Below are 15,797 nucleotides of genomic sequence, written 5' to 3'. Positions count from 1 at the left end.
ACAGTCCACAAGTACCCCAAGGTCTCGTTCACCCAACAGTGTTACCTATCAGTGAGAGAAAGAAATGGAATTTGGGGAAGGGAGGGAGAAATGTTAAGCAACATTTAAAGAACTTATCCTTACCCTTACTCTTGCCTTGTCAGCCTGTCTTTTCTTCAAGCTATGTGGCCACAGTGCCAGGTTGCCTCACTGTTGCCTATGTTACTGCAAGTTTAGGATTTCCTATTGATTCTCCCATAGACTGTAATGGTAAACTTGAATGGCTAGAACTGCCCCCAAAAAGGGACCAGTATATTCTATGTGCCTGAATGTTTTGGAATCCAGATGTGAAAAACTACAGATCCCCTCAGGTTTGTCCAATTTGGATGGTGCCGCAGACCCAAGAAAGGAGAAGGGCTTCCATTGAAACAAATGCGGAATTATGAGTCAGAATTATGAAAATGAAACAACAGCAATGAAACAAAAGTACACGCAATAACCCAAGAACAGAACAGCCCCTTTTGAAATGAATAACTAGAAAGAAAGAAACTCTCATTCTCAGTTTGTGTGTAATTTTTTCTTGCAAATTTGAATGGGGGTGCTTTCCATAGCTTAAGCAAATCATCATCTATAATGTATTCAGCATATTAGATTCCATAAATAAGGGTAGTCCTCCCATGAAAGACTCTGGCAACTGCGCAAACTTGCAAGGCAGGAAGGAGCGGATTTTGATGCAGTTCTGAGCAAGCAGCATCCTGAGATTGGTTGACTGGGGACTCTTCTTCTTCGTGATGGGATCCTGAGGGAGTCATCCCATTTCCTCTTGCCTTGCTGTGAATATTCATAAATATGAAGGTAGGCCGTCTCATCATATTATAAATGGGGATCAGGATCATTTCCACATGCCTGCCTGTAACACAAGTGATAAACATATGCTAAGCAGCTATCCTGTCCCGGATCACGGTCTGTGTGATGGTGTACAGACAGGCCCATAATGCTCTGAAGGTCAATAAACTATAACATTCTACAGAATAATATAACCAGTCAAAGTCTACACACACAAAAATTGCAATAAATGAAAGAAGTTCATATTATTTACTCATGAATATCCTGAATATCCTATTGTGTAAATCGACGCAGATCACAATCCTTTGGCTCATATGGATGTAGACAGGGCACAGACAGAGGAGCAGAAACAATGAAAAGTCACAGGTCACTACTTCTCAGGCTGTGTGCAGGAACACACTGCAGTACTGTAAGAAATATATTCATTCAACATGTATTATAGAACTCCGGTCAGCAAAGCATTCCTCCAACTTAAGTAGCTCTTCTCCTGGAGGGCCCTTTAAAATGGAGGACACCTTCTTAAGCTGGGGAAGGCTCTAAACTGCTGAGTAGGGTGGTAGAACAGAAGCTACTGTCTTTGTTGAGCCTAGAGGATCAACTCACAGAGCAGGCTGCCTACTATGTCTCTGCATGAGTCACTGCTCTGGTCTACTGTCCTTGCCAAAGCAGATAATTCTCCTATGACTCTGTGATGGGTGGGATTAACTCATTCATTCATAGCTGGTGGGATGATTCACAGACCAATCCTCCCACAAAGAAGGTTTCATACTTGCGTGTTGAGTCTCTATTCTGAGTGACTCACAGCTCCAGGCTTGTCTCTTTCCACGCAGACTCTGCTGAGGGCAAATCATTCTTACTCTAGCATACTCTGAAATTAAAATGGAGGATAATAAAAAGAAATGTGCTGCCAGTTTTAATTCTGAGGGGAAAAGCAAAGCAACAGACAGACAGGCAGGCAGGCAGGCAGGCAGGCAGGCAGGCAGGCAGGCAGGCAGGAAGGAAGGAAGGAAGGAAGGAAGGAAGGAAGGAAGGAAGAAAGAAAGAAAGAAAGAAAGAAAGAAAGAAAGAAAGAAAGAAAGAAAGAAAGAAAGAAAGAAAGAAAGAAAGAAAGAAAGAAAGAAAGAAAGAAAGAAAGAAAGAAAGAAAGAAAGAAAGCTGTGAAATGCCTTCATATCTAAGACTAGAAGCAAACTTGGAGCTAATTAGTGGTGAAAATTAAAGGCTAAATAAACATTTAATCTATGATTGCTAACCATTTGATTTCTGAGCGCGTGCACTATCAACTCACCTGCTGCTCCTCTTCAACAGCAGCCAACTTCATTAAAGAATAAAAGTAAAGTAATAAGTCATTTCACACCCTGTCTGACCATTCTACAATAATAGCAAGATTTCATGCAAGGGTACAACATTATGCCCATCTGCAATCACAGTCTCTTTGCAAAAATCTTAATTCACACTTCACATGCAGCTAACCTTGTTACCATCCCTTCCTAAATCCATCAGTGGTGCAGCTGCACGTCTTCACAGCCCAACATCTTAAAATTCATCACTTTGGCACCTTAGCATCACTACAGGTCAAACTAAGGAAGCCAACCACGAATAATTAAGGGCGCCCAGATGTTTAGGTTTACTCCTTTCAAACATCTCTTGGACTTGATGGGGTCTCTTTACTCCTTCTCTCCAGACTGGAAATATGTGTACAATTAGATTAAAAGAGGGGGAGGATGATACCAAAACCAAGTTTTTTAAAATATACATATATATGAATATATATATTACCACTGCCCCTTTTCTTACAAGAGGAGCTTTTTGTAGCTGGAATTTGAACAAGGAGCGTGATAATGAGTAGGTTGAGGGAAGGAAAGGTGTTATCTCATTAAGGTAATTACTAAGACATCCCTACCATTACATCGGTTTGAAAATGTGGCAATTAAAGAGCCTTACATGGGCTCCTGGAGACAAGGGAACAAGACAATTCTCTTGGAAGTCCTGTGTTGCGGTTAATGTGTGTCATGTAAATGAAAAGGCAGGAGACTGCTTGCAAGATGCCTCTTTCTCTCCCCCGTTTCTGCATACACACACAGCAGAAGAAACCTAACCCTGGAAATGTACACCTTTCTTTCACTCATGCCATGTACATCAATAGCTTGTATTAACTGTCTGACTTCAGAGGAAGGCCCCAAAAATGCTCCATTTGCATAAGTTTAAAAAAATGTCATTTGGAAAGCCCAAGGACAAAGGCAATAATTGTAAGGCTTAATTAATTAAAAGTTGGTCATGGATCATATAATTCAAATTCTATCTCCTCTCCCCACCACCACCACCACTATCCTGTCATCATATAGTTTTCTGGTTCTGCCGCTATGACATCAGATCAGCTAAGCCCATGGCTGTACAGAGCTACTGTCAGAACAGAGCACAGCACTTTGCCAAATTATATATACAGCAAAACTGGACATTGATCATGTATTAAAGCATTTTTCATGGTAATTTTTGTACGTGTTAAAGTGATAGTGCTTTTTTCAGAAGGGTTTGGGCAAAGTCAGGCTTTCTCAACCAGGGTTCTTGACAGCCCTGGAAGATTTTCCTGAATGGGTGGGAGTTAATTAATTTTTATATTTTTAAAACAATTATTAAACCATTTATCAGCCTCCCTCCCAATGGCCAATGAAGGGCCTGGAGGGGGTGGGAAGGGGAGTGGCCCTAGGGGGGCATGGACACAGCCATGCTTCCCTGCCATATTCTGCACGATCACTCCACTCTTGGGGTTTCTTGAAGCCTGAAGAATGTTTCAGGAGTTTCTCAATGGTAAAATAGGTGAGAATGGCTGGGCAAAGTGAATGCATTGGTTTGGATCCACCAGAAGATTTCTGCATGCACAAAGGGCCTCAAACAAGTGGAACTGTCCAGGGGGGATCTCATGTAAGCTCCTTGCACATAATGTATTGTATTCTTCTCCTCTACTTTGGCAAAACATTGAGTGAGCAGTTTCTGGACATTGTTAAGGTATAGGAAGGAAAGCACTAGGTATTGTACAAGATCTTGCACAGGCAGTTAATTTTATGTTTCTGCTTGCACATCACTAGGTCCAAGCCAATGTCTGAGTGTTCTGGTTATCTTGAAGAAAAAAACAAGCTCATTCACACCTACTTCCCCTGGAAATGAGAGGACATAATCCCAGTTGAAAGGAATGAGGATGAGAGAAAATTATCCAACATTTTCTATGCTCTCAAAAGCAAAATAAATTGTATTTATGAAACTGGCATTCTTGCCTTTGTTATTAGTTTAAGAGTTTCTAGCAATACTGAGTTTCAAAAGCAACAATTCAAAATGTGTAACATGCAAAAATGACACGTTTGCCTTATTTATTTGTTTGTTTGTTTGTTTTTGTATTAAGTTGTGTGTCAGATTTACCCTTGATTTCAGCAGTCTATATATTAATGACACAATCCTAGGCAGGTATACTTATAATTCAAGTTCCATTTTATTCAGTGAAGCTTACAACCAGGGAAGTATGCTTAGGACTGCAGCCTAAATTTATCACATTGAAATGTAACCAGAAAAGTATGGAACTAGTACGTAAATATTATGCATGACCTAGGTGAACAACCTGGTGATCCACTTTGCACGTGTCAGGACTACTGGAGCCGAGACATCGTCTGGAGCCTATTCCACTGTTTTCTATATAACAAAGGGTAACAAGTGGACAGGAATAAGCCAACCTCCTAATCAGAAACACCATAAATAGATGTCAAATGCCCTAACTATACCTGAGAGTTAGCTGAGGAATAACTTTATGTACAATGGATAACTAACCCCGACATGTATTATACTTTAGAGTGCTGCATCTTAGATCGATGAGTTGAAGGAATATATATTTGGCCTCCAAATGATTCTTATCAAAGCTGTAGAGAAGATCTGATGTTTTCTGGATCTATCCGGATGATGAGCATCTTGTCTGTTGCCAAGGTACACTGCTCATCTCTTATTTAGACATCCTTGACTTGCTGATACAGACACCTAACATAATGTCTTGAATGCATTCTATATGTAGTTCATGCACAACCCAGTCCAGTTGTTCAATCTTCTACATGAACCATGTTACCCTGTCACTGGCTAGAATCAAGAATTATTTGCAAATTCTTAATTGTTCAAAGAATGCAATGGCATAATAAACAAGGCATTGTTTACCATGTTTCTTTTAGGGATATCAAGTAAACAACTATGTTAAAAGAAAAAAAAAGCAATCCAATATTCAGTGTCAGTAGTGATTTGTATTTACAAAAGGAACAGGCATCTCTGAATATATCTCCTGTGGACATAAAAACATTTGCCAAAATATCAGTTCCTTAGATGCTTGTGTTTTAGGAGGATCTACACCTTTGTGCATCAATAAAACACACATCTTGCTCTTCCGTGAGCCACTGTCTAAATAAATAAATAGATCTCATCACTGTTCACTGCAATTTTAATGTCATATTTGGAACTTATGTTAATAAATTAATTGTCCATCTCTTATAATATTTATCTTAAAAGAACGTAACTCATCCTGCTCTTTCCTAATAGTCTGTATAACATTTATACCCATAGACACATATTCATAGACACAAAGAACAGCTAAACACATCAGCAAAACCAACACTTTATTGGGGATATACTAAAAGGAATGACAGGTTTGCCCACTGGAAACAATGAGAGAATCATGAAAGTCCATTGAAGATCATGGGAGCTGGAAATGCCAATTGACTTGTATGGGCTCAACTGAAATACATTACAGTACAAAAAAGTTGCCATAAAAATGTGAAACGGATTTTCAGTTAAGGTCTCTGGACCCAGATGCACTGCTCTGGGATTGGAATGAAAGGTCCCAGAATGGAAGGACGGTCCCTAGGAATAGAATCAGTGCTCTGGGACTAGAGTGACAGGTCACAGAGTGGAATGAGAGCCTTTAGGAAGGCAGAAGTTTTCTGGGACTAAAATAACCAGTCACAAAGTAGAATGACAACCCCTGGGAGTAGTAGATGGAATATGTAAGATCTGTAGTGAGCATGATTTATTATTTATTGTAAATCATTCCAAGCCTGCTTGTGGAGAGGAACAGTATAGAAATCAAATAAATAAATAAATAAATAAATAAATAAATAAATAAAAGCATATGAAGAATATCCTGCAGGGGGCATTGGAGGACATGTGTATTTAGCATAGTTAGATTAGGAACTTCGGATATTTTTCAAATACTTTCCCCCTGATTTGGGGTGAAATTGGGGTCTTCCTGCTTTTTGAGCATACTTCCTCCCTGATTGCTTCCAGAATAAACAGAATAAAAACATCAGAACAGATAATTAAGTTGGTCTCTGTCTCTACTTTCTATACAAAGTTTGTTTCTCTTCTGAATAAAACTATTTTGTTGTTTTAAGTAGCTTGGTGCTTTACTCTCTTTGCATATTCTGGGCCCAGTATGAGCATTCAGGCTGCAAAATAAAAGATAAATAAGCAAAGAGAAGAAGAAACAGAAAATGGCAGTTTCTTGCAACATTCTGCATAACTATCTACTGGATAGACTTATTAAAGGCAACTACCTTGTCTGTAAGGAGAGAATGAAGAACCACTTACTAAAGATGGGGCTGTGGCACAGCATTAGAGTAACATGACCAGGAGATGACCAGCAGGCAAGACAAGGGACATAAGATTCTGATATCAAGAAGGCAAGAGGAACCCTGAATAAAGGTTTGACTTACAGAGATGTTTTGAGGATGATTCAAATGTAGTCTCGCTGAAATTAGAAAGGCTATGTGTAAACTTATCTCTGAAAAGCCAGCTCTATTTGCAAAAGAGACTCTTTAACATTAAAATGCCAGAGAAAGGGAACTTGTGTGACCATTTAGACAAAGTACTTAGTCTAACTGAACTCAGAAGTTCTGGGAAAGAAATCTCAGAACGGGTCTAGTGGTGTTAATTTTAAAAATTGAAGCAAATGGTAAACTGTCTCTAACTCAGCTAATAAATCAAGTTGAAGAGGCATATGGGCATAAACAGCTTGAGGACTATAATAATAAAATTGAACCAAACGTTGAGCAAATTGCTCTGAATATAAGGAGCAAAAGCAAAGTAATTTGTGGTTCATTTGGAAAACAAGGACTATTCATAAAGGGCTACAATGTTTCCAAGCAGAGGGATGTATTTCCAAAGCAGACAAAAAGGGAGCATTTAAAATAGACACCCTTAAATTAGTGCTTTGTATTGACCCTATGTGTAATAAAAAGTAAGAGATGTTATTTGGATAGCGCATGTAGAAGACACATTTGTTCATACAGGAGCTTCTTTGATACTCTCAATGATGATAGAAATGAAACTCTACATGTGGCATATTGAAAGTCTGTGGTTGCAGAAGGGTCTATAAAACGCAAGCTTCCAAATTGATAAATTAGATTAGTCCTTGTTGAAAATTGCTTCTATTTGGCACAACTTGCAATCAACCTAATTTCAGTAAAAGTAGTTGTTAAAAGAGGGATGGTGACATCATTTGGACAAAGATGTTTCATCAAACAAAGAGGGGAATGTATTAGAACTGGGACAGTGCAGGAGGATTTGTAGGCTTTGCATACATGTATGCAGAGTGTAAATATGACTAAACACTGCAATCATAAGAAGTGTTCTTGGCTGCGGCACAGTTGTCTTGGACATTGAGATAATAATGCTATGGTCCAGCTTGAGAGCCAGAACCTGACCAAGGACATACAAATAACCATGCAGTACTGAAAGACTCTGCACACAGTGCTTTCAAGTTAAAGGAACTCCTGTTTTCCTAAGCCATGAGACAAGCCAAACGCCCTCTAGAATTAACTCATAGCAATGTATGTGGCCCAATAAAGACGTCATATGAACTATGGTATGATCACAAACCAAGTATGAACCACCTGAAGGTGTTGGGGTCAAAAGCCTATATCTATGTTCTCAAGGAGAAACAAAGCAAGATGGACAAGAGAATTGAACAAAGCCTTTACGTAGGAAATGCCTTAGGATGTAAAGGATATAGGATCCTTAATCCAAGAACTAAGATGGTAAAGCTCTGTAGCACAGTTTACATTGATGAAAAACAAACCTACAGAGTACAGCAGCCAGAAGCAGTGCAACTGAACAACATGAACTTTGCAGATGAAGCAGCAACAGAACCCCAAAAACTAGGAGGGAATGCAGAAGCTGAGGTCAGAAGATCAACTAGAGCAAATAAGGGGTTCCATCCAAAAGACTCTCCTGTCTAAACAAATCAGCAGCTGTGGCAGAGCATTCCATACGGGCAGACATAGAGAAGATGTCCAACAGCCCAACAGAAAAGTGGAAGAGGTCTGCAGAAGAGAAGACTGATGTCCAAACAAGGACATTCATAGACTTGACAACACTTGGGAATATTAGAAGTCTTCTGGAACTGGAATGACAGTCCTAGGAGTATCAGAAGTCTTCTGGAACTGGAACGAAGGGGCACAGAGTGGAATGATGGCCTCTGGGAATACAAAAAGTGTTCTGGGTCTAGAATGAAAGCCACCAGAGTGAAATGACAGCTCCTGGGGATAGTAGATGTTTCTGTGACTCAAATGACAGCCTCCCAAATGGAATGAAAGCTCCTGGGAATAGTACAAGAGTCCTTGGACTGGAATGACAGTCTTGACAGTAGAATGACAGCCCCTTGGAATAGAATCAGTATTTTGTTACTGTAATGATGGCCAATGCCCCCTCCCCCAAGTGCAATAATGGCAGAACTGTTCTCGGACTGGAATGACAGGTCGCAGAGTAGAATGACAAACCCAGGTTGCAGCACAAGTGTTCGGGAGTTAGAAACACAGCCCTGATAGTCAACTGACTGTCCCTAGGCACAGTTATCTGGGTTGCGAATGACAGCCCTTCCCTAGTGGAAGTATCAGGTTTTCTGAGACTGGAATGACAGTCCCCCAAGTGGAATAACAGCCATAGGAGTAGTACAAGTGTTTTCAGGACTGGATTAAAAGCCCACTCAGTGTAAGGAAACCCTGGGAGTAGCTGAAGTGTTCTAGGCCTGGAATGCAAGCTTCCAGAGTGGAGTGATGGCACCTGGGACTAGCAGAATTTTCTGGAACAGAAATGACGTCCCCCCGAGTGAACATTTTTAGAACTCCCAGCGGTTGTCATTCCACTCTATGGCCTGCCATTCCAGTCCCAGAACACTCCTGTTGCTCCCAGGGGCCACCATTCAATTGGGGATTGCCATTCCAACCCCAGAACACTTCTGCCAGAAGCCATCACTCCACTCTGTAACCCATCATTCCAGTCCAAGAAAATTTCTCCCAGGAACAGTCATTCCAGTCCAAGAATACTTTGGCCTCTTCCAGGAGCTGTGATTCTGTTCTGTGACCTGTCATTCTAGTCCCAGAACACTTTGGCCATTCCCAGAAGCCATCAGTGCATTGAGTGGGATGTCATTTTAGTCCCAGAATGCTGAGTCTATTCTTAGGGACCATCATTGTACTATTGGGACACTCCTTGTAGTCCCAGAATACTTATCTTAATCTCAGGGACTGTAATTCCACTCTACAGCCCATCATTCCAGTCCCAGAATGCTTCTGGTACTCCCAGGGGCCCATCATTCCACTGAGAGGGCTGACTCTGTTTCTAGAGACCACCATTCCATTTGGGGGGGGGGGGGCTTTCATTCATGTTCCAGAGCACTGTATCTGGGCCCAGAGACCTTAATTGGAAATGCATTTTGCATTTTCATGGCAATTTTTTTGTGCTATAATGTATTTCACCAAAGCCCATGCAAATCAGTTGGCATTACTGGTTTCTATTATGTCTAATGGACCTTCAACCTTTCTCATTGTTTCCAATGGGCAACTCTGTCTTTTCTTTTAGTACATCATCCCTAAACGTGCAACAGAAATGTAGCCAAAGTTTTTGTTCCATTGCTGGATTGACAGATGCAAATCCATTGTCAATGAGGCAATATCTTATATTAATGTTGTATATTCTTACACCATCAGACTTTTCTTTCTTCTTAAGCTTTGTCTCAACTGGATAGCCTACAGTTCTGCCTTTTAATCTGACAGGGTTAGTTTGGGGGTTTTTTAATTGCTATAAATGGAGGAATTCCACAAGAGAGTGAGTAAAATGATTGCCTTTGAGCTCTAGGAATTACAGCAAGTGTCATAGGAATGTTCGTCTAGAAATAGTTTTCATTTTTTGGAAGTACTTCCTTGACAACAATAAAGAAACTCAGAAACACAGGCCCCACAGTGAGGAAGAAAGAGATTTCAGGTTGAGATTGATTATAGCTTAAACTCACAGGCTCATCACTAACAGGGCTGTTCATAATCCTGCAAAGGAAAACAGGAGGGCTGCACCAGTCACCCAGGTAAAAGAAAGCAAGGCCAAACGCCGCTGGTGCAATGGGAAAGTGGAACTTTATTGTATGAGTACTGAAAAAAGGCTCCCACTCATTTTATGCAAACCTTTTTCAGAGGATCTGAAACCCGGTATAAAAGGAACACTAATACATTTGTATTAAAAGAATCAAAACACAAGATATTGAATGTATCAATGCTCCTTTTACATCGGGTTTCAGATCCCACGACAAAGCAGCATGTGAAATGTTTAGGGGCTTTTTTACAAGTCATACAAGAATAATTGTTCACTTTCCCACCGCACTACTAGCATTTTTCCTGGCCTTCATTCATCCTGCTCATAATCAGGCCTGCAATATTAAAGGATACAACCAGTGCCTGAGCCATTACGCTGTGTATCTTTGAAATAGTTTCCGATGGGGGGGGGGATATGTTGGTGCCTTCCCATTGACAGGAGATCTTTGTTGGTACATCTTAAAAAGAATATCATGGGTGGTGGTCTGTGCAGGGTCAGATGGAATCTAGTGCCTACCTAGTAGTTCAGCCCACATTCTGACAAGCCAAGCTGTCTAGGATGAGAATTAATACTTCAGATAAAAGTTCAGAGTTCTACAGTAGACTTTGATTTGAAAGATAAAAGCAATGCAATAATAATAATAATAATAATAACAATAATAATAATAATATACCCCACCCTTCCTGATTGGCTTAAAATGCCTTCTTAATAAATAATCTTATCAGACCTTAAGGTGACACCTAGTTCACTGTATAGACCCACATATGAGATGAATGGGGCCTGGGTTTCAAAACACTTGCTAATCTTCTGCACACCAGAAAGGAGAAGTTCTGAAGAACCCTCAGTCACCTCAGTTCAGCCAGTGTTTTTCCCCCTTCTTATTCAAAGGCAAAGTTTAGAGGAGGTCTCAGAGGTAGAGCATCTTGATGTACTATAGAAGGCTCAGGTAGCAGCAGATACAAAAGAGAGTCACTTTTAAGTCAAAGTAGATGAAACAGTTAGACCTAAAGTCTGACTCACGTAACTTCATCCTTTTGGTCTGCCACTTCTTGGACCAACAAGGACACCAGGTGATTCTTACTAAAGCTAATAATAGAAAGCCTGCCTTGTTTGAAAGCTAGTAGTAGCCTTGTGATCCAGTCTGGAATGCTTGAGAATAACAGAAATGACTTGCTGGATCAGAACGGGGTCTGTCTCTTTTTGTTTTCAATGCCAACCAACCAGATGGTTTTCCAAGCAGAGATTTAAAGTGATGGCTCTTCATGGCTGGCTTCTGTCATCTGGTATTCTGAGGCCTATCAAATTGTCTCTGGAAGTTACGTTTAGCTATCATGGTGAGCAGGCATTCAAGCTAGAGACCATCACTACTGTCCTGTAGTTCTGAATTTTGAAGTGCCAGGGTAAAACATGGGACATTTTTTTCACTTATGGCCTTTTCACATCACTCACACACACAAAACCTATGTGTTTTTAATGTGGGGCCATTTAGAAACTAATTGTGCATTCAAAGGAGCTTTGAGGTCATATGTGGAAATGTCCCGAGCATTTTCAGCAACACTAAAAGCACCTATGACCATTTCCAGAATAGCTTACATGCATGTATGTATATAGCTGATGCGGCTTTAGCCATTTGCAAACCGATTGCATGTTGCTATCCAGAGCAACTTTGGCTGTGTTTTTTAGGCATTGCTTATGATATCTTTGAGTCACACTCCTGCTAGCTGGTGCGAACGGTTATCAATTCTGCACAGAAAGCAAAAGGCAGCTGCAAACATTACAGCTACTTTCTAGCCAAAAGTAGATTTGACGTGTGCATTACATAGAACAAGGATGCAATAAATAGCTTGCTTTAAGATTCATGGTTGAAAACAAACGTTATTGAAATCAGTGCGAGCTTTGCAACGGAGAAAGGGATCCATAATTTTTTTACAGAGTCAGTAGTAAGGGAATGCAGCCTAGGCAAAGCTGAGGGTTTGTTGGATGTTTAGCAGCTTATCTCTTGTTGCAAAAAAATAATAAAAATACCGAATAGGGCTTGGAATAGGAACTGAAAGCCTCTGGCTAGAACAAGCCCCTTTATGGGCTAGAGCTTGGCTGTCCAACTGCTGAATTAGTAGTTTAAAAGAAGTGCAGAAGGAATTACACTTCTAATAATGGAACTGCACTGGCAAACCACTCTGAGCCCTTGACTCACCCTCCTATGTGCTTCTCTAAATGGCTTTCTGAAAAAGCCAGTTTCTGATTAGGGCCTTGCTGTTCCTAATGGGGTAAACCCGTGTCAAAGCTGTACACAACTCACAGGGCTGAGCGCTTCCCCATAAGTGCTTCACAGCAGAGCAAACCAACCTGGCAAAGAGAAAAAGCTCAAGCCTAGACTCTCTTATCCAGGAGAAGGCAGCACAGTGCACTAGTTACAGTGACAGACTAGAATCTGGGTGATCTTGGACTGGTCACTCTCCCTCAGACCCACCTACCACAGGTTGCCCTTGTGAAGATAAAATGAAGGAAGAGTTAGGTGCGCTGAGTCCCCACTGGAAAGAATATCAAAGTATGAACATCTAAACGGATAAAGACATGCGCCACGGGTCAGTGTGCAGAGAATGTTCTTGCAGTAGAGCATTCAGTCATGCAAATCCAAGCCATGGTCTGAGTTCATATAGCCCAGGCTCAGATTTATCATCTCACTGGGAACTAGGCAAGGGATTTTAGAATATCGGCCCAGCCTCGTCTGCATCATTCAGTCCACATTATGCGATAACGATAGCCCCAGTGGCCTCAGCATCCCAGACTCTTCAGCGTGGTAAAAACACAAAAAGAAGTTTCCTCCATTAGATCTTCAAAGCCATGAGCAATGAGTGGGATTTTTATTCCTGTAAAGCTATTAGTGCAACATGATTGAGTTGCTTCAGACATTATATGTTCAGTAGAGTGACAGCTACCCCTTTCCATGTACCTTCTGAATGATGATTCTCCTAAGTCAACCAGCTTTTAAAAAACTCAAAAAACACCTGGATCCTGGGTGTGTCTGAAAACATCAGTCATTTGTAGAAGCTTCTACACACAATATGTGGAACTGAAGTCTCCTACACAACTCTGACAGCACATATAATTCTTTTCTTTTTTTATCCCTGGTCTCAAAGTCCTTCTGAATGGAGATACCAGAAGACTTTCCCAACCCCTAAAAGTGGCCCTCCTTACCTAACTGAGGTTTCAGGCTTCATTCAGCATTCTTATTGATTCTTCACTTGTGGATTTTGGTTCCAGCAAGACAGTGTAGTGTGAGGTGGGACCAGGATCAACAAGTGTATTTGGAGCAAAAGTCTAGATGGAAGGGGCCATAGGGCAGTAAGGAGAAAGGATATATGGGGGGGGGGAGAGAATAAATAACTTGATGTGTTTGGGTCCAGAACAAGTGTGCAATACCTACTAGGGATGTTTCAAAACAAAACAAGGGAATCAAGGCCAAGTGGCTGCAGAAAGCAGGCATGAGGTAAGTCCAAAACATTAGACAATGCTGAGGTGATCAGAAGCAGAACTTCACATCTGCTGTCTTTTCACCAGCATCCTTCTTTAGGCTTAACCGTGTCAAACTGAAGTGACTCCACTAGTGGTAGTGATGCTTAGGGCTTCTGACAGAGTTGCTGTCAGATGTTCAGTTTAACTTTACCTTCAAAGATATTCAGTTTAACTTTACCTAAGTACTAAAAAGTGGATGGGATTGTCTTATGCTTGGCAGGGGCAATCCGTTGATATATCTTCCCTTGATAGATGGGTCTGTCTTAATGTCCTGCTCACTGCTAAGAACTGCTGTGGAAAGATCATGAAACTGACAAGTCTAAGGTGAGCTCTGCTGGATCTGACCAGAAAGGTCCATGGAGGCCAGCATCTAGTTTTCAAAAGAGGCCAATTAGATGAGAGCCCAAGAGAAGCTCAGGAGAAGAGCATTTATGTGACAATCCCCCCTGAATGCCTTAAGAGGTATACTGCCTCTGAACATGGAGATTCCATTTCCAAAGAGATTAAAGATAAGGCAGACTCATAAAAGGCACGGGAAAGTATCTTTCCTTTTATTGGTTTGGCTTAAAAATCAAAACCTCTCCTTACAGGGAGATTCCTGGTCCTCTTTCGGGTTTGTGTGTGTGTGGCGGGGTCAGCCACAAATGCTGACTCGGCTCACGTTTGATGGAGGGGAAGGCGAATTAAAGCGCCCCTCGGAAATCTTTTCTCCCCTCTGAGCCACAGCCCCCTTCTGCGCAATCGTTTGCCACGGAAGTCGCCGGACTCCTCTCTAGCTTTAAGAGCATGAAAGAGCGCCGCTTTAGCTCGTTTGACGGCTGGGAACGACTCACTCAGACATCTTGACTCGGAGCGTTTCTTTTTCTACGTTCCCGACGGATCGCATCGATCCCGTTCGGGACTTGGCGACTCGTCCGCCGGTGCTGCGAGTCTGTCCTTCGCTCCGCTCCTCCCGAGCCTGCGGCCGGGAGGGCAGAAAGCAGACTTGGCGCGGGCCAGGAGGCCCGGCCTGGGCCGGCCCAGGGAGCTGTCTGTGGTGCTGCAGTGGTTTCCCCGCCCGGGCGCCCTGCCACATCCTTCAGCCCCGCAGTCAGGGGAAACCCGGCCGTACGATCTGCCACCCAGGCGCGCCCGATCTCGTAGGATCCGGCGTTGGTTAATTTAGAGATGGGGGACTTTCCAGGAACACCTGGATAGTGACGCGGAGCCAGGCAATGGCAACACCTCCCCCTACTCCCTGCGCAACTTGCCTGACGACCCTCGCGTCTCCCGGCTACACCACACACATACCACAGGATGAATGCATAAATGTAGCAGAGAGAGGGAAAGCCGCCGATGCAGACTCCAACCCGGCCTCCTAAGACGCCTGGCCCTTTGAGGGGTGGCCCTGCAGAACCACGAAGGAGCTCTGCTGTCTTTCACATCGGGGTCCCCCAATCCCGCCAGGACAACGTCCTTAGAGCAAATGGTCATTTTTTGGCATTAATGCGGATTCCCTGGTCCGCAGTGGCCAAAAAACCAAGGGCATGAGCGGCAGGCCCCATAGGGTGAACCTGGCTAGTCACTAGTGGGCATCCAGGTGCCTTCGTGTGCTTGCCTCCCTACACGTTGACTTGGAAGAAAGCCCCATTGAGTTCTGCGAGATTTTCCTCCAGGGAAGAATTTACCTGGAATTGACTAGGATTCCCCCTCCCCACACGCACTCACGTGGATATGGTCCCACAGATCCTAGACAAGAGGTGCTCCGGTTTGTCAGGAGCTCTCTCGGCAGAAGGGAAACATGATAGGAAAGGAAATCTAGCCTCCTCACCACACCGGATCAGAAGTGTGGCCGACCGAGAGCTGCAGAGCCCAGCCAGGGGAGGTCTTAGCGCACAATTGAGCCTCTCTGTCAGCACGTTCCATGGTGGGGGGGGGGGGATCTAGTCCTCCTGCAGCGACCAGCCAAGGGCCTGACCTTCTGTACAGGCAAGCAACTGACTAGATCTTTTAGAGGAAGGGTCAGGAACCAAGGAGAAGCTGACCGGATCGAGGGGGATCACTCCCGCTGCAACGTTCTCTTGCCGAAT

General features: G+C 42.5%; 1 long non-coding RNA gene across 2 annotated transcripts; it reads right to left on the bottom strand.

The window, feature by feature from the left end:
- Positions 1-529: 529 nt before the first annotated feature.
- LOC143835444 (uncharacterized) lies at positions 530-15,797 on the bottom strand. Of its 2 annotated transcripts, XR_013230141.1 has the most exons (3): positions 15,436-15,602; positions 1,595-1,693; positions 530-889 (listed from the first exon to the last, which is right to left on the bottom strand). It is a non-coding gene; the product is annotated as an uncharacterized LOC143835444 (long non-coding RNA). The 2 variants fall into 2 exon arrangements; XR_013230142.1 differs by lacking the exon at positions 1,595-1,693 and having other exon boundaries at positions 15,436-15,797.

This window comes from Paroedura picta, chromosome 4 (genome assembly GCF_049243985.1).
Source record: "Paroedura picta isolate Pp20150507F chromosome 4, Ppicta_v3.0, whole genome shotgun sequence".
In the NCBI taxonomy this organism is placed as follows: Eukaryota; Metazoa; Chordata; class Lepidosauria; order Squamata; family Gekkonidae; genus Paroedura; species Paroedura picta.
The sequence above is the reverse complement of the archived record's forward strand: the minus strand, read 5'-3'. Positions and strand labels throughout refer to the sequence as shown.